Here is a 20,228-nt window from a genome sequence, read left to right on the forward strand (position 1 = left end):
TGGACTTACGAGCCGCCTTCGATTTGGTGCCGAGGGGGAAACTTTGGAGCGTCCTGGCAGAGATGGGCGTTCCCCCGGACATCCTACTAATCCTACGGAGGCTCCATCAAAATAATTATGCCCGAGTGAGGTGTGGGCGCTCGGGAGAACTGACGGATAGATTCCCCGTTGGCCGCGGGGTAAGACAGGGTTGTGTGTTGGCACCGACCCTGTTCTGCCTCTTCGTCAACGGGGTAATCGCCCACCTAAATGCCACTGACTATACTGACGCTCCCAAATTGAATGGCAGCAGGGTGCCCGCAATTATGTTTGCGGACGACACCCTGCTGCTATCCAAAACCCCAATGGGGATACAGAGGATCCTCGATTCATTTCTGGCCTTCTGCACCGACAGAGGGCTAGAAATCAACGCAGCAAAAACTAAATTCATGGTTTTGAATCCGAGTCAAAAATTGCGGCCGAATCCGCAACTGGGAGCTGTGCGACTCGAGAGAGTATCCACCTTCGAATATCTTGGTGTGACTCTTAACGAAACCATGTCTTGGGGAGCCCATCAGACTAGGGCAAACCTCAAACTTACACAAACTACTGGAGGTATTGCCCGGATGATGACCGGTTCATCATACCGCCCACTGGGGGCACTAATCCAGATATACAAGGCCCAGGCTAGGGGTGCGATCATGTATGGGGCGGAATTGTGGGGTCATACACCCTGCCGGAGTATGACACTTACGGAAAACAAGTTTATAAGACGGATAGCCGCACTTCCGCCCAGTACTCCGCTGCTCCCCCTGAGGCTGGATTTGGGCCTACGACCGTTAGCGGACGAAATAAGCTTGAGACCTATAGCTTTTTGGCGTAGGTTGTGGAGCAGTAACGATCTCGCAGAATATAGGGCGGAATTGGCCGAATTATTGAACCATCCAAAAGCGCTCCATATCCCCTGGGTCAAAAACATTCAAACTACCTGTATGGAACTAGGGCTCCCTGATTTATGGACGGACCCGGCGAATGCTGCATTAAGCATTTCTAAAAAGTCCCTGGCCAACATATACTACGAATATAAACTAACCAGGGCCCGATCAATGCAGCCAGAAGGGTCCTTATCCTCTGAGTTTTTGCAAAGCAAGGACCTTTATAGGTTCGAGAAGGTACTGGATCCTATCTCTCCTGTTTTAGCTAGGAAGTTGTTTCTCCAATGGAGATACGGCATGCTGCCCTTTCGGTCCTTCACAAGCACTTGGTCACCTTGCTCCATCACAAAGCAGTGTCCGGCCTGTGATGCCACGGAGGAAACCGATCTACATGTGGTTTTCTTCTGCCCTGCTTACAAGGCAGCTAGAAAATATTGGCTCCTCCCATTGATAAGGAATATGGGCTGCAGGGAATATGCACCAATGTACAGGATTTTAAAATCTGATGTCTCTGCCCCAATAGTTTTTGCATTAACAAAATTTCTTATTAAGGTTTGGTATACACGTAACCGCATTTTAAAAACGTTGGGTCTCTCTTAAAAATTTTAAGATGTACAGTTCAAGTATTTTGTATACATATTCCAATGGTTTTATCTTTTATGAATCGATGTAGTGTGATGCATTTGTGTACTGTTACCTTTTATGGCCAATGGCCGAAATAAAGATTGGAATACGGAAGTGTTTTCAATATTATATACACACTATAGTTGCTGCTTACTTATCTTATGCAACTAGCAATCTTCGACAAAACCAACAGCCCTGACTTGTAGGTATAATGGGGCATATTATCAAGCAGGGCGTTAAAAATTATCGCCGTTTTAGTGGCAGGTCGCTAAAACGGCGATAATGGGCTTGATAATATGGCCTTGTGAGTTCCAATGTTCTGGTGTGAACATGGGCTTCTATTGGAATTCTCCGAGGCATATTATCAAGCCCATTACGCCGCTTTAGCAGCAGTTTTCTGCCGCTAAAACGGCGATAATTTAACGCCCTGCTTGGTAATATGCCCCAATGTGACTTGTTGTGTCATATATCTGGACGCAATGACAGGAACACTAAAATACAAGTCGGGCGGCACACTGTGCTAAACACAGATATTTAGCTTAGGTGTTTTTAAGCCACGCCCTTAATTACATTGACTACGCCCCTTTGAGAGACCCCCCAGTTTTTCATCCCACTTAAAGCCCTGGGCCCGGTACTAGATAGTAGGACTAACCATGGCCTGAACTAGCAATGCTGGATGACTTTGCAGAGTCCAGGATTTAGACACTAGTTATTGGGAAGTTGACTACAGCACAGGACTGTGTAATGGGGCTGTCTACTGGGTAGTAATAAGTCAAGGAGACTGGTGCACTGCCTGGGAGGTACACAAAACAAGCACAGGGGTCAGAGCTATACTAGACCAGCACCGATTTCCACTATTTGTGACGCCTATCTGAATGTTAACTTCCTTGGGCGACAGAGTCAGGGATGTGACCCATAAACACCCCCTAGTCGTGATTAGAAAATCACTTACATACTGAACACAAAATGACCCGCACCAAGGTACATGAGTTAATCTTATATTGACAAAATTATATTATAAAAGGGTAATTCGTTGTAGTCCGTTCCTGTCCTAGCCGTAGTTTTGTCGACAAAACTACGGCTAGGACGGGAACGGACTACAACGAATGACATAAATGGTTTTCATTGGACAATAGAAGTAATGGAAGCTGGTCCACAGGAGGAACTTTCCCTGTTATGATATAAGGGTACACACTACAATTACCCTTTTATAATATAATACTTTATCGGCATAGTACATGACGTGGATGTTGCAGAAACTTTAGCCAAGAAAATTACATGTTGAGCCCTGAAGAAGTCACGGATTTGACGAAACGCGTTGGCAACAGGCAATTCTGTAATATTTTAATGGAACATTGAATAAAGAATATTTTGATACCTTCAATCAAGACTTGAATACTATATATCTGTGGGAAGTTTTCAAATGAATTTCTTGATACTGTGACTTACAGAATTTTGTCAATATAAGATTAACTCATGTACCTTGGTGCGGGTCATTTTCTGTTCACTGCCTGGGAGGTGTCTCTGATTACTGGACAGTGGTTGAGTACTGCATAACTACTACAATGCCCTGCGTAATCAAGCGAACTGCTGGGCAGTGCTTGGAGTACTGGGAGATTACTAAAGAGCAAAGCACTGGAGACAGAAAATCAGCTGCAAAGACTTCTTGTTGTTACCCAATTAGTGTTTAACGTGGTTAGTTACAGTATGTTACATATATAAAGCAGTACGTGGCCCACGCCTCAGCGCCTGAGTTGTGGCACCAGTGTCCACCAGGAAAGGGCAGCTCGACCGACAGACAGACAGACAGACCGACAGACGTCCCTCATTAACAGTTATCCCCAATCAGCAAGTGCGTGTTTCACCAGCCAGTTCTTCACGCCGCTCTGGAGCTAAGAAAGGGAAGAAGGACAATGTTTTCGAGGTTAAATGACAGCCTTATCTCGTCGCTCTTTTTCTTTCCCAGCCCTTCGCGCTCTTTCTCTCTTCCTCTCTCTCATTCCATCCCTCGGGCTCTTTCTTATTCTCTCTCTGTTACAGCACTCTTGGTCTTCATTTCACGTTTCTTTCCTCTCTGTCCCTACCCCTCCCCCCCCTCTCCTTCTACCCACTGCCTCTTTCCATCACCCTTATCTCTCCCTCCAGTATGTTACGCGCCCTCTCTCCGGCCTCTCTGCCCGTGTACCCCCCTCTTTCTCTTTTTCTCTTTTTCCCGCCGCTCACCCTGTTTCTCAAGAGTTCTCCCTACCTCTCTCCATCCCAGTTTCTTGCACTCCTTCTTTACCTCTCCTTTTTTTCCCTCTCCCTCTCTTTCTTCAGCTGTCCCACTCTGTCCCACTCTCTCTCTGGGGCATATTATAAAGGGCAATATTGCTTTTGCAGCACTTTTTGCCGAAAAAGCGGCGTTAGCTCAAGATTTCAGGAGTTAGCTGTCGCTTTTCCTTTTGCCTTGCATGTCAGCGATAATTATCGCTAATGACATGCAAGGTAGGCGTTCCTGACATAAATGACACACTAAGGGGCATATTACCAAGGGCCACTATCGCCGCTTTAGCGGGTGTTTTTCCCGCTAAAGCGGTGATAATTATATCGCCCTATTACCAATGAGAGGTGGATAACATGGCTAAGAGCATTGTCACGGTAATGCCTGAATATCGCTGTATTGACAACGATATTCACGCATTTCGCCTGTTTTTTATCGCTCCTGAGATAAACCTTGCTTATAGCAAGGTATCCCAGCAATAAAAACAGGTGAAGGGCGCCGATAGAAATATTCCCGCTAAGCCAATTTAGCGATAATTATCGCTAGTTGTTGGTAATATGCCCCTAAAAGTCGCTAACACAACTTCGATGTATTAGGAAAGATGTCTAGCGATAAAAAAACTCCCGCTAATCACCGAAGATCGCAGGTTTTTAACACATGATAAAAACCTGACTAAACATAGTGTAACATGGAGGCACATAAGAAAAGTTCACCCTTTTGCAAAGGTACCATATACATGGGAGAAAGTGAACAAGACTCCAAATACCCATCTCCAAATATCCCTGTGTAATGGGCTTTGTAATTATTATTATTAATATTTGTAATTATTGTTTTATGTTCATTTATTGCCTCTCAGTCCTCTGTTTCATTGCAGAACAAACGTAGCCAGGTAACCACCAACACTACTTTGTGCTCCATGTATTCATTTTCCCTTTCTCCTTCTATTGCCCCTTCCTCCCACTCCCGATCAGTTGTTCCCTTTTCAATCAGTTCACGAAGGGTGTTAGCTGAAATACTAACGCAACGCGAACACGCTGATCCCATGCTATTGCACAAATCACTATCGCGTGTTAGCGAGAATTTTCGCTTCCTTTCCCTGACATCTTTGCATCTTTCCAAACTGTTAATAATAAGTAAAAAAAAAATGCGAAAAGTATCCAGGAAAGGAAGCGGTACGTAAAATGCCGATAGCTTGTGCTGGCAATCAGTAGCGCCATTACTAGATATTATCAGCCTGATTCATCAAGCTAAATTGCACTTGCAAAGGGCACGATTCTCAGAATCTTGCCTTTTGCGAGTGCAATTTTTGCATTTGGGATTCATCACCCCAAATGCAAAATTCGCTATTAAAGAATTCGCACATTTGCGAAGATTTGCATTTAAGGAATCTCTATTTGAGATTCCTTAAATGCAATTCATGAATCATTTTAAAATTGCGAAATTGCAATTTTGGGCCGCTATTTACCGAGAGGTCAGACCTCGTGGTAAATAGCAAAAACTTAGAAAAATGCATTTAAATGCATTTTTCTAAGTTGCATGTTACACACACACATGTAGATTACATTTCAGGGGTGCTACAGGGTGTCCTTTGGACACCCCTGCACCCTTGAAATCGCATCCTTATTTGCGATTAGCTAATTGCTAATCGCAAATAAGGAATAACTCCCCGTAGGCCCATAGGAATGAATGGGGAGTTATTCCTTATTTGCGATTAGCAATTAGCTAATCGCAAATAAGGAACATGTAGGAATCGCAATTTTTTTTTGCAATTCCTACATGAATCCCGTTTTGCAAGTCCTTAATAGCGATTCCTTATGAATCGCTATTAGGGGCTCGCAAAACGGGAGAATGATGAATCAGGCTGTTAGCCCCTCTCTCTCTCCACTTCTGTACTCGTCCCGTCTCTCTTGATCTCGCACAACATACCTCTCTCTTCCATCCATCCGCTTTGTCTCTCTCTTGGGCGTCGGTTATTCTACCTCTGGCTTGGCCGTTGGTTCTTCTGGCGCTGTCTTTGCTTCGCTGTCTTTGCTGCCTTTCCTTCCCTCGCTCGCTCTGAAGCTTCATGTGGGTAGCAGGAGCGGTGGGTGAGACAGAGAGTTCATGAGAAGAGTCGAGCCAGCAAAAACATTATATGCATGCTCTCACTTTCTTTCATTCTACACCTTCTCCCTACGTGCCTCGTTCTTTTTTCTTCTTCTAACTCTTTCAGTTTATCAGTACATCTGTCTGTCCCTCTGCCTGCTTCTCCTTCTCTTTTTCTCCCTTCCTCACCTGTTTCTTTTTGGCTTCACTTTCCCTCGCTCTTCACTCCCTCACTTACTTCCTCCTTCAGCTCTCGCTCATCCACCCTTTCTCACTTTTTTAGGTCTCACCTGACCCAGCGCATGCGACCTGGAAAGACTTTTAGTAAGGGCTTCAAAAAATGCTGCCATGGCTGGCCTAGCGCTTGCGTTCACGCGAGCTTGCACGCGCGCAGCCGCCATATGTCTTTCACAGGTCATTAAGTGTGTGGACGCTGCAGCCGCTTTCACTTTTGCAGCCGCGCGCCCACTCGCTCCGCCCTGTCCGTGTCCATGTCTTTACTTTTGCCATAATCGTGGCACCCGCACTTTACTTTTAACATTAGAAGTAAAGCGCGGGTGCCGCGATTATAGCAAACGTAAAGAAATAGAAAAAAACATCTATTTCTTTACTTTTGCTATAATCGCGACACCTGCGCTTCACTTTTAATGTTAAAAAGTAAAGCGCGTGTGCTGCGATTATAGCAAAAGTAAAGAAATAGATTTTTTATCCATATTTGAGATCGTGTCTTGGCTTGTGACGGTACTATGTTTGTTACATGATGGACATTGTTTCGATAGCTTGGTCAATGCAATAGCATTCATGTTAAGGACAGGAGTTTGCCTGGTGAAAGCATTACCAGGAGTCCCTAGCAAATATCCACTACTGACCGCGACTGTGAATGATAACAAAAGCCCAATGTGAGTAAGGCCATTTCAGGTTCAGCAAAAGGGGGGAAGTGATGCCTCTAGATGTATGTCTGAGCAGGATGAATCAAGTTAGCATTTCTTCAGACAGCGCCCCACCCTCATAAGATTTCAGCTCCTTTCTTCATAGCCATACCAGCTATCGATAAACCAGTATAATCTGTTATACCATAACACAGGTGGTGAATATCAACCTAGCTATGTGAGGACCGCAACAGGGGATCCCACATGAAAACTTCACCCTGTCTACCCAGATGCCATGCATTTTACCATCCACGGGTTTTCTTTCTTCAAAGAGCATCACAGTCTCTTAGCAACCGTGCTGTTTATTTCTGAGCAGTATCAGGTGAGAAGCAGTCTCGTTATTTTAAGAAGTCGTGCCTGTGACTGGTGGATCTCACCATACCATTCGAGTTATGTGAGGCTCACAGCTGTGTGCCTCGCTTGAAAAGCTACCCCACATATCTTTGGATATGACAAGGCTCACTGCTCCAAAATGCCACCGAAGAGAACACTTCTTTCCTCTGATGGAATCATCTTTCTCAAATCTTGCTTTCTTGATCTCACTTATAGCATCTGATTTTAGCTTACCTGAACGCTTATTTCCAAAGTCTTAGGGCTGTGTAACAACCCAGAAAGCCTTACTAAATACTATGGAAGAGAAAATGAATGCCATCCATACTTAAGCACTGTCTCCACCAGGATTTGAACTACCTTTGTTATATGACCCCACCATCTAAACTCCTGCAAGCATCTTCCGATGTAAACATCCTAGTTTAATTACTATAACTGTAACTTTCTGTAACTCATGTATCCTCCTGCAGTTGTAAAGGGCTCAGATGCCTTTGGGCCATGTCTGCGCTATATAAAATTGCAAACATAGACTAAATAAATACATCTTGGCTTCAAGCCCACCCCTAAACCTAATTTCATCACCTTTACTAAATTTTAATATAACATCTAACACTTAACTCAAACTAATCCTAATCCAAATTCTAATCACAGTCTGTACTTTACCTTAATTACAAGGAAAACAAGCATTGGCATAGCCAATAGGTCTCGCTTTTGGGACCTTATAAGTATTTTGTTTTGCAGCACAATATCCTTGGTGCAACAACATTAGCTGTTGCATGGCTAAACCTTGTACCTTATAAGGGTTTAGCCATGCAACAGTTGATGTTGTTGTACCAAACATATTATGCTGCATAACTAAATACTTATAAGGTCCCAAAAGCGAATGCCGATGCTTGTTCTTCTTGCTCTCTATACACACTTTTGCTTTCTTATCCTCTGCGTTGCCCACCCTCTGTTTCTCCTTCTGATTTCCTTGCTATCACCTTTTCCAGTCTACAAATTCAATTATCTGCTCCCTAGCACCGAAAACTTTCTTTCTGACTCGCCTTCATCTGTGCACTATCACATCAGTCTCCAGGCCCCCTGGGGAGCAGCAGGCGAGGGGCTGGCTAGTTCCACAGAACTTTTACATTTTGATTGTGGAGTACAAATAGCCAATAGGGTTGACAGGGCCGGACTGGCCATAGCAGTCACCGGGCAATCCCCCGGTGGGCCGCATGGGTGAGGGCCAGTTTTTGGCCCCTGCTGCTGCAAAATCGGCCCTGTACCAAAATCGGCCGAAAACCGGCCCCGGCAAAGAGCTCGGCGGCACCTCCAATCTCTTTGCCGGGGCCGGTTTTCGGCCGATTTTGGTACAGGGCCGATTTTGCAGCTATGCTGCCAAAACGGCCCTGTAACAAAACGGCCCAGCGTTTGTCACACCCCCAGCACACGCCCAGAGCCCACGATGTGATGGCCATAACACACGCCCCCAGCGTTAGTCACGCCCCCAGCCCACGCCCACAGCACAACGCAGACACGCCCACAAGGGACTACTTTGCAGGCACTGTTCTTTTACCTTTTAAATGGATAGAGGAGTTGGCCTAGCGGCTAAGGCGCTCAACCTCGGACCTGGGGATCTGGGTTCGAGTCTTGGTAACGACACCAAACATCCTGTGATTCTGGGCAAATCACTAAATCTCCCCGTGCCTAACAAAAATGAATGTGTGTCCTCATGTAACGTAACTGGTGCTATCTAAAGCGCTCTGATACCTGATTCAGTTCGGGTCAAGTTTGCGCTATATAAAACTCTGCAAAAATATAATATGGTGGCCGTCTTCATAGCCTATGTCCTTCTGCTGCAACTGCCCTTTCCAACGCTGTATTGGGTGTTGTGATTGGTGCTGTGGTTACTGAGATTACCCGCCTCAAAGGTTTGGGCTCTCTATAATATTAGTATGCATGACATGTGTCGGCCCTACTCTGGAGCCGATGAAGGTCTATGACCCTGAGAGGCGATTGGGAGGCCAAAACATGTTGATGAACACAGTATGCAGGGTTAATGGGTGCTAATAGTCCAGTTAAAGCCCTGCTGACATCTTTTAACCCTACCAAGAGGGGCCCAAATAAAATTAGGTGGTCATTTTCTTAGAGAGTTTTAATCTTTTTTGTGTTTGGAAGATCCCAGTTGTTGCAGGGCTATTTTTTTCCCTATAACATTTTTTTTGCTCTGCTCTGAGCGTTGGTCAGTGCCAGAGTGTCAAAGCACGCCCTATGATGTAGCATGACACTATTCAGTGTGTGAGGGCAGTTTTAATACCATAGATGGCTTCTCATGGGAAAATAGTGTTTACATCGCATGCGATACATCGACCGCGTTGTTACAACGCATACCATTACAACGCAAGTCATTTCAACGACTTGTTGTTGGGGGCTCGCTAAACTAAGGAATAGTATAATTTACTATTCCAACACCTTCCCTACTGAAGCACACACTGGAATTGGAGTAGTAAATTATACTATTCCTAAGTCCAGTGCCTACCGTACAGCAAGTCAGGGAGTTTAAGGGGGAGTTCAGTCGCGGCAGGCATGGCTCGAAGGTGGGAGGGTGAGGGGTTGCGCGGGGAGGGGAAGTCGTGCGGGGGTTTAATTTAATTTAAATCAAAATAATTAAACTTACTTTCCGCCGGTCGTGTTCCGCGTCTGTTCAGCTTCTGCTTTCCTGCTCACAGGAACAGAAAGCAGAAGTAGGCAGACAGGTTCCCTCCCCTAAGCCAATCACAATTCTGTAAACAGCGTTGTGATTGGTCGGGTCGCCACCCAGCCAGCAGCTCATGGGGAGCTCATCTTCTCCATGTAGGCTGCAGTGCAGCCTACTTGGAGAAGGGCACAGTGTGCATGACTGGCCTGGGCAGCCCAGGGGACCGACCAAACAGTTTTTGCGCACTCAGGAGTGGGCAGGCACACCACTCCTCCCCTGCCTGCTTGCAGAGCAGCCCCGCCCGCCCGCAACCAAACATAAACTAGTATTAACTAAAAGTTATTACCATTTTATATTTCTGCTTCTCGCACTGTGAGATAGCAGTGGACGACGTCCCTCCGCCCTAGGGGAGGAGCCGCCCCTGGGGCAGTTAACGTGTCAACATTGCATGTTTTCCCCAGTTCTGAGCTTCAAAAGAGAGAATGTTGAGAGGGTTCTCCACACACATTTTGCCAGACTTTACCTGCAAATACTTGTGTGAGGAAACAGAATGTTTTTTCACACTAGTCGAAATGCTGATTTGTGCACAAAATCCTCTCTGCGCCTGAATGGGGAATATTGTGATCCTTTTAAACGAGAGACTAAAATGGAACATGGGAATTCGGTACAAAACCTCAAATGTGAAGAACACTCCAGGCCTCTGCAGCACTCCAATGGTCCGTTCTATTAGAAGCAGCTAACAAAAATAATCAAATCCTCATTCACAAAGACTTCGGACCTGATTCACTAAGATACACCTACACTTTTGTGTAAGTTTACAATTGTTTGCTATTAACAAGGCATTTTGCGAATAGTGTATTTATAACTGCGGAGTCTCCGCACATAAAAAGATAGGAATGTCCTATCTTTTAATGTGGGAAGACTCTGCAGTCGTAAAGATACGAGTGGTGGGCAGAACTCACGGAGTTTCACTCGGCGGAATTTTGCAGAGTTAGAGAAAAACACAACGAGATACAGCAAAATTCTGAGAAAGGGCAGTAAATATGCAGCTCTCACTGCTCGCGCTGAAAGTCAGTTTGAACAGCACCATGCGTTGCGCAATAGCACTCTGCCATTCGGGTTTAATTTGCTGCATCTCGAGTAGAAAATCTACGCGAGAGGCAGCAAATCTACTCGAGCGGCAGCCCTCTGACTGTGACTGCTCGTGAACGCTGACGATTACTCGCATTAGAAAATTACACTAGGGGACGCTTGATTTTGCTCGCACACGAAGCTCGCATATACTGGAGCCTTGCGGGAGAAAATTTGGCCAGAACTCTGTGTTAAACAGTAACGCGGAGTGGCCAAAATTCCAGCAATTCCGCGGACAGAACAAAACAATCTGTCCACCCGTAAAAGATACTACTTGTGAAATTCCTTTGTGAACAGCAAACAATTGTAAACTTACACAGAAGTGTAAGTTTATCAATGTGAACATGGCCCAGTGTCCTTGAGAATCAGGATTTGACTATTTCTCGTTGAGAAGTAGCACCCCACTTTGTAAATCAGGGGTGCACTCTTTATGTGAATCTCACATCACGGTCACCATCAGATAGAGGTAGAAATCTACCTCTCCATGACTACTGGACGGACGGAGTAGGTGTTCTGTGGAGACCTCTGTGACCCCTCTGAGAAGTAGAGATGAGGAGTGAGGAATGAGGTTGTCCTAAAATGGATGCTGTACCCCTCAGCTGACTTTAATTACTTTAAAAAGCCAGGATACAGTTGTACAACTCAGAAGTACACGTCCAGTTTTCAAACAGCATTTTACTAGATTAAAATCCAAAATATTGGACAAACATTCAATGTAGGACGTTTTCCTGCCTTGTCACAAATCATGAATGATATCTGTTTACGGTTCAGGCATAGATCAAATTTGGCACGAGAAACGGTGGGGCACGTGCAAAGTTGGCATTTTGTGAAACTTGCCCATGCAGATTGCATTTAGTAATTGAAAAATACGTTTTGTAAATCGTCTCATGCTCTGTCAATACGAGCAGAAATTCCTGTACATGGAAGCATTGCAGTGCAACAAATTACACAAGTTATTGATTTTCCACACTGTTCGAATTATGATTTAACTTGTTGCCTATGCCTTAGGTACTACCTGTTGTGGGGTCACTTCATTCTGATAACACAAAAGGCTTTGGATGAATTGTGTGCAGAAATAACATACAGGAAAAATGTTAAAATGTTGCAAGACCCCTTAGATGGCTTGAGACATTAACAGAGTTAAAAAAGTAACTAAGAACCGTAAGTCCAGGCAAAGCAGCAGGAGCAACACTGCCAGAAATAGGGAAATGGAGTGCAAAGTGCTTGAAACACCTCCAGGAAGCCAACAGCAAATCGATTCAAACCAGTTCAAGGTGAGTCACGTGGCCCAGCCTTGGAGCTCGAGCCAAAGACGAGCGGGGACGTTCTGTGCAGCTGCAACTGGGCCTGCAGGTGAGTGGATGAGCCAAATGAAGGAAATTGATGCAGCTCAAACAGCTGTGCTGGAAACCAAAATTATAAACATAATATACTAATTTAAGTTGGGGGTTTCGGCCAGCGTTCTTTATCCATTCTTCTGTTTTTGTGCCATTCACATTTGTCATCTGCCGGCTACAGCATCAGCCAATGGGTGACCCCACTTCAGTCATTGGCTGCTTTCACTGTAAGTGACAGCAGTCTGACCTTTCACAAGGAGCACATCCACGCACAAAGTAGTTTCAGGGAATACTATGCCAATATGTGCTTTTTGAGATCAAAATTGTATTTTGCTTTTAGTCAATGTGTTTGTGTTCTGTGTCAGAACTGATGAGGGTCTGGCAGCAATAACGGGTTGCAATATCATTCCAAAATAAAAACAAGCATTGACAAAGCCAAAGTCTAGCGGCCATTACCGATCAATTGGTTTTACCAATGTTTGCACCTTTTTTAATTCGGGGCAGGCATATGCAAAACCTGCGTAAAAAGGTGGAATTGCTCAAACTTTTGCATTGATTTACCGCAGAGTAAAAAAGCTGATTTTCATACTCTAGTGTGGAATGCCCTTCCTATAGAAATAAGAGGTGTGTAGTCACACAACATGTTCAGGTCATAACTTATTCGTTCACTTTTTGAACAATAGTCAAATCTGATGTAAGTGACCCAAATTGACTGTTGAGCTCCTAGAGTCGGGATCCTCAGAGACATGAGGAAAATGTAGTTATTTAATAAATCAATCATGACTGATCAATCACAAAGGCCGGATTTTAAAAAAAGTGGACACAGAGATTTTCAATGCTGCCCACCAGGGCAGAAAGTGCATCATTGCCACTTAAGGGCACAGAGACCACCCATGCCTCCCACCGCCAAAAGTTCCCTACACTGTGCATGGGACAGAGATGCTTTGAGGCATGGGCAAAGTGGGCAATTGCCCAATGCCCCCATTTCCTAAGGGCACCCTTGGTAAAGTGGCATTTCTCAGTTTCCCTCACTTTCATTGATTTCCCTATCACAACCTCCCTCCCTCTTGCTGCCTCTACCTCTAACTCTAAATTTGGTGTCACTTTAAGAGATGTTGGGCCTCGGACAAGACACGTTTCAGCTGTTTTATGTGAAAGTTTAAATATAATATAATATTGCTCGGCACCATCCAGGCTTGAACTATTAGAAAATATGTAATAAAATGCTAAATATGCCTTGCTGCCCGGGCCACAAAAATCCTTAAGATGACAACGTGCATTGATGGTCTTACTGGTATATGTAAATACAGAGGGCCCCATTTATGAAAAGTGACGCATCGCTGCGCGAAAACAGCAATGAGTTACTTTTCATTGCGCCCTCCTTGCGACATACTTAATGCGTCATATTTACAGTATGAAACATGATGTCGCAAGGAGTTACAGATACTGCAGTATTTCTGACATATCTGTAGGCGCAAAAATGACGCATTGCTGGAGTGTGTCACAAAAGTGACGCAACTCCATCAATGAGTCATTTCACATGGGGCAAGCCCCGTTTCGAATGTGCCTGCATCATTCTTACGCCTGCTGTGAGGCAGGCGTAAGATATTGAAGCATTCGAGTCCTAGAATTGGCGCAGTGAAAACTCATAAATTTCACTGCGTCACTCCTGCCCGGCTTACTTGCGTTGGAACGCCCCTCCTGCATACATTATACCTGAAGCAGGTATGATGCGGCGCAGGGGTTTACAAAGTGACCCATCTACCTAGATGCGTCACTTTGTAAATATGACGCAACATGGTGCATTTTTTACGCATCTGGTGCGTCATAAAAGGTGACGCACCAGCGGCGTAAAAGTGACGCATGGGCTCATAAATAAGCCCCACAGTTTCCCTGCCTGTAAGATAGCTCTGTGGTCTAATGCACCTGATGCAGGGATATCTGTGTAGCCTGAAGTTCGCTAGCCTCTAGTTCAAATCTCTCCACTCGAACTCCGCCTTTCATCTTTTCACATAGGTAAAATGGGTACAGTGGGGTTTCTTAGAATTTTAGCTGCCGTCAATGTTCTGAAAGAGCATGGCTCCAAGAGCAAGGTAAAAAGAAACATTTTCTCCCAAACAGAGGCAGACACGGCATGTGCGAAGGGCTGGCCGGGTTAGCAGTAGGTGCACCCCGTCTTTCTGCGCCCCCTCTCCGTCACTCGCTTCACTTCAAAAGCATTCTCACTATTAGCTCGGTGCCGGCGCGTGTCACCGCGCTCAATTATTCAGAGCAATAGACACGGGCATTGACGGAGCACGCAGCCATTAATGCAGTGCAGAACTTTGGGGGTGGGAGCCAAGGAGGGGCGACGCGAGGGCGGCTAATTTATTATTGCTGATTATGCAGGCCGGCAGAGACCCAGCCAGGGACCGGACTCGGGATAGACGCGAGGGATGCCATCCATCACCCCGGGAACATAAACTCCTTAACGCAGTCCTCCAGTCTCGCCGGGATTTGAGGCGGCGCGCGCAGGTGGGGCCAGCCCTGGACGCTGTCCGTCAGGGGTGGTGCCCTCTGGTGAGAGAGAGAGTGCGGCAGCAGGCAGTGCCCACGTGAGCAGTGACGGTGCCAACCCTGCGACCACAGACAACAGAGGCGTTCGGCACAGAGCATCTCCCAGCAAAACAGACCAAGGCTCGAGCGCCTGGAGCCGTGCCATTCACACGTTCAGCAGAGCCTACTCCGACCTTCATGCTTCTCAAGTCCATAACGCCGGTGAATGTTAGTTAAACTGCAATGGGAGAGTTCAGCTTGTGAGATGTTCCACAAAAATGCTAATGGGAAAAATTGACATACAAAAGCGACACCTCAGCTCTCACACTGAAATCCAGCCTCCCTCCAGGTCAACCACAACGAACCAATAGACTATAATTGGGTTTCACACCATGATGTGGGGTTAAGCTGTTAAATGACATATTTTAATTTAATAACTTGGTCCAGCCATGAGCCTTTTGACCTTGGGATAACCATGGGCAGCATTAATAAGATCTAGAACAGTCGATAAAATTATCGCTGCTTAATCTGCAGGAAACTGACGCTAAAGCGGCGATAATGGGCTTGATAATATGCCCTTGTGAATTCCCATAGCAGCCCAGGTTCACACCAGAACCTGGGCTGCTATGGGAATTCACAAGGACATATTTATCAAGCCCATTATCCCCGCTTTAGCGGCAGTTTCCTGCCGATAAAGCGGCGAAAATGTTATCGCCTGTTTTAGATAATATGCCCCAGGGTTTCTCCGCCTTCTCCCGTCCTACCTGGGAACCTCTCCTTTTGTTCTGGTTAATTACAATAATTTACAGGAGCCACTAGATTAACCTCTAACCTTGGGTCGGGCAGTAAGCGCTATATAAATGCAATTACAAATGATCCTGGCGATCTGTAGAGACGTTCTAATCCCAGCATCCCAACTTGACTAAATTGTGTGATCTTCGCCAAGTCACTTTGTCATCTTCTTTCATTATTTGCCAAAGTTAAGAGCGCTTAGAAAAAGGTTAACTCTGAGTACTGAGCGCTACATGAAAACATACAAGAACATGTCCTTGTCTATCCATTGCAGGCCTGTCCGGAGCGATTGTGGAGCTACTTGGAAGGTAGAGAGGAGAGCAAACAGGCTCCAGCACAACAGAATGTTATAAAATGCCTTTCAAACATCCAGTAGGTGGGAACAGTCATGTTTATGTAACAGCGTCATCTACAGGCCAGTAGCAGTAGTACAGCAGACAACACAGTCTTTATCTGGGAACTCATAACCCGGCTCATCAAGTGATCATAAAGTTCTCTGCATGCAGGGTCAGACTGGCTTGTAGGGCACTCAGACAGTGCCCAATGGGCTGATCTAACAGATTATTGTGCCAATGACAATTTGGGAATATTTTCAGGGGAGGGAAGGGGTGTGGTCTTGGAGGTGGTGGGGCTTTGTGCCAACACAACATACCACAATGCCATACATAAAGTAACATAAAAAGACATTTAAAACATAACATGGCACATCACAACAACACAGCAAAACAACGCAATACAAAAACTGCAGTGCAACACAACACAATCAAATTGCAATAGCTGCACACAAGGACACAACAACACAAAGAAACAAAAGTACATATCACCAGCACATCAGCATTTTCACAGCGCAATTATGCACAAAGTACTTGTCACACATTACCACCTCCAGAATCCTGCTTTCATAAACTGGTGGTAAAAAGTGGTTGCAGAAAGCACTGTTAACTTACGACCAGGACAATGAAATAGGACCTGGTAAAAATATTTTGTGATCCGGCTCTGGGGCACTAATGCCTTACCATTTACAGACCTTTCCTACCCCCAATGACATCACATAGGGTACCGCATTAACTGATTAGGTATATCTTATGCAGAACCACTTTGTTAGCATTACATAAGGGTATATGCAACATTGATTCGGCAAAAGTCATGAATTTCACCCGGAAGTGAAACAGTCTGCAAACTTTGCAAAGATGTATAGATTTCCACGGACCTTGGTGAAGGTTGCATATGCGATGGTTGTTTCCTGGTGTACGCCTATTTCCATAACTCAACAAATGCAGAGTCGCTGCATTGTGAATTTACAATAGTACGCTCCCATCTCCTCTTGAACGTGTCACAGTTTGTATACATTCCACACTCATGGCATTTCAGCAAAGTTAAGAAAAGTATGCCATTTCTGGCTTGGTGAAACTATTTTGAATTTATGCAAAAAGTATAAAAATATGTAAACTTATTGTGGGTGAAAAATCCGATAAACTTGACAACATTTTGAGTAAAATACTAGGGGGCAGATGTATCATCACCATCATTTGCGATTCCCAAATAGCGATTTTTAAGAAATCGCTATTTGGGAATTGCAAATTGGGGTGTATGTAGAAATTCGCTATTTTTTAGCGATTTCTTAAAATTCCTTAATTGCGATTGTGCTCTGTTTCATTTCTATGGGCCAGGAAGCCCATAGGAAGGAATAGGAAGGTATTCTCAATTTGCGATTCGCAATTTGCTAATCGCAAATTGAGAATTATTTCAAGGGTGCAAGGGTGTCTTAAGGACACCCTGCTGCACCCCTGAAATTTACATGTGTGCGCATATGGCGCACATACATGCCCTAAGGGCATGTATGAGTGCCATATGGCACCTTTATAAATGCCAAAAAGTGCATTTGTAAAAGAATTCGCAAATTACCACCAACTACAAGTTGGTGGTAATTTGCGATTTCTTAGCCTAAATTTGCAAAAAAAGAATGCTTCATAGCATTTAAGGAATCGCTTTTTGCGATTCCTTAAATGCTAGCGCAAAATTAAGGAATCGCAAATTTAGCGATTCTTTAATTTTGCGATGCAATTTTCTTCATACATAGCATTTCCCGCTTTTTTTGTCGCAAACGCTGCTATTTTGCGAATTGCAGCGTTTGGGACAATAAAAACGCTTGATACATCTGCCCCTTATTGTTATACAAATTAAGCACTGCTGTACACTCCGAGGCTTTGGTCAAAAACAAGGGTGGGCACCAGACGAGAACATAACTGCTGGACAGACAAGGAAACGCAGCTGACACAGGGGCCACGGATTGTGCGTCTTAATCGTCCTATTTTTATCAGCATGTTTTGGAAAGTGTTCTAATAGCCCTGGCTGATCTTGTGTTTTTAACCTAATCTGATGTCATGACATCATCTCCCCCCGCCCCCGCCCCCACCGCTGCCTTATCACAGGCCCCATTCTCCTCATCACAAACAAGCCTCGGCGGCGCGTCTCAGCACTTCCTGTTTTACCTAAATTTGTAGTTGTCGGGCAGGAAGTAGGCCAACTTGTAATCGGCGTTGGCGCGGTCGATCTGCTTCAGAAGGTCCTTCTTGGTGCAGCCGTATCCGTTGAAACTGGAGCCTCCGAACAGCAGCTTCCCGCCTCGGTACATCTGTTTACAGGGAGACAACAGGGCATACCAAGTCAGTGCAGGGGAGGGCGGGCTGGGAGCTGGGACAGGGGAGGGAGGACTGCCTTTCCTGTTTTTAAAGACATGGAGCTTATTTACAAGCCCCTGGTGCCACCAGTGCCTCACTTTTTCTGACGCACAGGCGGCCCAATGGGCTTGCCCATATTTACAAGGCCATGTGAAGTCACCCTGCGTGACTTTTCATGCCCTTATAAATATGGGTCCCTTTCACGCATTACTCTGCATTAACCCCTTCACTGCGGCCTAGGGGGGAGGGGGGCCGCACGGCGCTCCCATGCTCATGACGGAACCGCTCCGTCACGAGCCTCGGGTGCGCTGTGCTTGTGACGGAGCGGTTCCATCACGCCCCGCCCGCTCAATGGAACGTCCAGCGCAGGCGCGAAATCAGCGCCGCGCAGGCGCGCCGAGCGGGCCGCGACTGAACCGCTCCGTTACCAGCACAGCGCGACCGAGGCGGGTGACGGAGCGGTTCCGTCACCAGCATGGGAGAGGTTAAAGGGGCGTTCCATGGGTGTTGCTGTGAGTGTCCTCAAGCAACACCCATGGAACTTGATGCGTTCTCGGATTTACACCATTTTGTAAAACTGGGAATGCGTCAAAATCCTACGCCTCCCGGAGCGAAAGGCCTTTATTTTCCTCGTTTTTTGCTCGTTCTATGTGTGCTGCATTCTGCGGCACGCATAGAAGGAGGAAACACCATCAATAATTATTTATGAGCAGGCAGGTGCCCCTTATTGCACAAAAACAATCATCCCTGCAGCACAGGCACCCTTGCAAAATGACGCAAGAGTGTCTGCGCAGGCGCATGGCAGCAAATTGAGAACTAGCACAGAGGAAAGCATAGGGATGCATCATATTGTTGTTAATACAGCGCATCCCTGTGCTTTCAAAATGATGCAGCACGGCACAGCTAAAGGGCGTGCAGCAGCGCGTTGTGTCATTTTTTTGTAGATGAAGCCCAATGTATGGAGATGGTAATAGGAGTTAAAAAATGATGTGATTTCCTGCAGGTTCTCCTTTGACCATGTGTTATTAAATAATGTTTATTAAGTGCTTGCACCATACCATGCTCACTGTAATTTGTAACAACTGTCGTTATCTTCAGTCAGTAAGCGTATTTTCGTCTTATGGAGTATAGGCCACCCATATTGCGCCCAGGAAATAATTCCCAGAACTTTTTAAGGCTGAAAAGAAAACAAGCATTTGAAAAGTAAATTTGTCCTACCTTAATAACCTATTGGGTTGGCAATTTTTTTGCCGATGCTGCTTTGTGCTGCTGTTGCATTGGCAAAAGAAAAAGGCAGTGTAGTTCTCTAGGAGCATGTGGGTCACCACTCATGACGCAGTGGCCATTTAATTTATGTAGCAATCCAAGAGGTGAGACACCACTTGTATTAGTAAAAAAAAAGAACAGATATTTTTTCAGTGCTACAGCATATTTCTTAAGTGGAGTGGCCTGGCAACAATGAGAGCTTTCAGGCACTGCAAAAAAGTATAAAACAAATAATACAATAATTTGGAGGAGTGTGATGGGCGAGAGAACAGCAAATCAGTGGGCTGGAGGAAGCTAAATGGAGAGGGCTGGTGGATAAGGAGAAAACCAGCTTATGAGAGAAAGAGCAACATAGGGAGGTGGAGAGGCACACAAGGGTGAGAGCAACCCAGAGTGTGGGGCTTGGGGGAGAGAAGCACACAATAAAAAAAGAGCAACCCATGTTGGAGAGACATAGTGAGCAGGGGGGCTGTTAAGCAGAGCGGAGATGCACATAAGTGCTAGAGCTGCAAAATACACGCACTCTCAAGGAGCACTTAAAAATAAAAGTAGGGCCATATTAGCAAGGGCTGTGGAAAATGACACATGTATATGTACATAAGCGGCGTTCATTTGTGTTCACCCTCGCCACTGTTGAAGGTAAAGAAAGTCACGAAACGAT

At 45.4% G+C, this 20,228-nt stretch overlaps 1 long non-coding RNA gene across 1 annotated transcript; it reads right to left on the reverse strand.

Moving 5' to 3' along the window:
- Positions 1–3,224: 3,224 nt before the first annotated feature.
- LOC144783450 (uncharacterized) lies at positions 3,225–18,245 on the reverse strand. Its single transcript, XR_013601443.1, has 3 exons — positions 18,113–18,245; positions 5,728–5,862; positions 3,225–3,430 (listed from the first exon to the last, which is right to left on the reverse strand). It is a non-coding gene; the product is annotated as an uncharacterized LOC144783450 (long non-coding RNA).
- Positions 18,246–20,228: the final 1,983 nt, after the last annotated feature.

The sequence above is a fragment of the Lissotriton helveticus genome, chromosome 9 (genome assembly GCF_964261635.1).
Source record: "Lissotriton helveticus chromosome 9, aLisHel1.1, whole genome shotgun sequence".
Lineage (NCBI taxonomy): Eukaryota > Metazoa > Chordata > Amphibia > Caudata > Salamandridae > Lissotriton > Lissotriton helveticus.